Source organism: Octopus bimaculoides, chromosome 18 (genome assembly GCF_001194135.2).
Source record: "Octopus bimaculoides isolate UCB-OBI-ISO-001 chromosome 18, ASM119413v2, whole genome shotgun sequence".
NCBI lineage: Eukaryota > Metazoa > Mollusca > Cephalopoda > Octopoda > Octopodidae > Octopus > Octopus bimaculoides.
In genome coordinates this window covers 11,654,827-11,655,445 of record NC_068998.1, presented here as the reverse complement: position 1 = coordinate 11,655,445, position 619 = coordinate 11,654,827, and positions in this window count along the sequence as shown.

Sequence of the window (619 nt, the reverse complement as noted above, 5' to 3'; positions counted from 1 at the left end):
AAGGCTTTGGTCGGCCCGAGGCTATAGTAGAAGACACTTGCCCAAGATGCCACGCAGTGGAACTGAACCCAGGACCATGTGGTTGGTAAGCGGACCAGGTTTCGGAGTTAAAAATCTCTTACCGAGAGAAAATCTGCCCCTCTTCAGCGCGAACTGCTAGACAGTTATAATTCTCAGAATCTTATACAAGTTGTTCACCCCTAGAGGCGAACGTGTATATGGTTCTGCTAATTACAACAAAAGGATATCCAAAGTTAATGCAGTACGATCGTTTCATGCGACTCCATCTATTTAAGCAATGTAAACATTACATCAAATGTAAGATGCAGAGCAATCCTCAGCTGCACAAAAATATAGAAATTTACTGAACTTTTTCTTCATCCATTCCCTTCCGGTCATCTCAAAATGTAACTACATGTGGATTGTTGGCGATTTTTTCCTCCATCTTCCTTTTTCTCTTGGACTTTCCTCTGTCTCCTGTTTCTGAAGAAGAGCTTTGCTCGAAACGTAAAACCACCTTTTCTAACTTCCCTGAATGTCTGTTAATACTTTGATTGTACCACGTCCTTGCGCTGTTGTTTTTTGCTTCTTGTTCTGCTTCTTTCTTCGTTTTTTTATT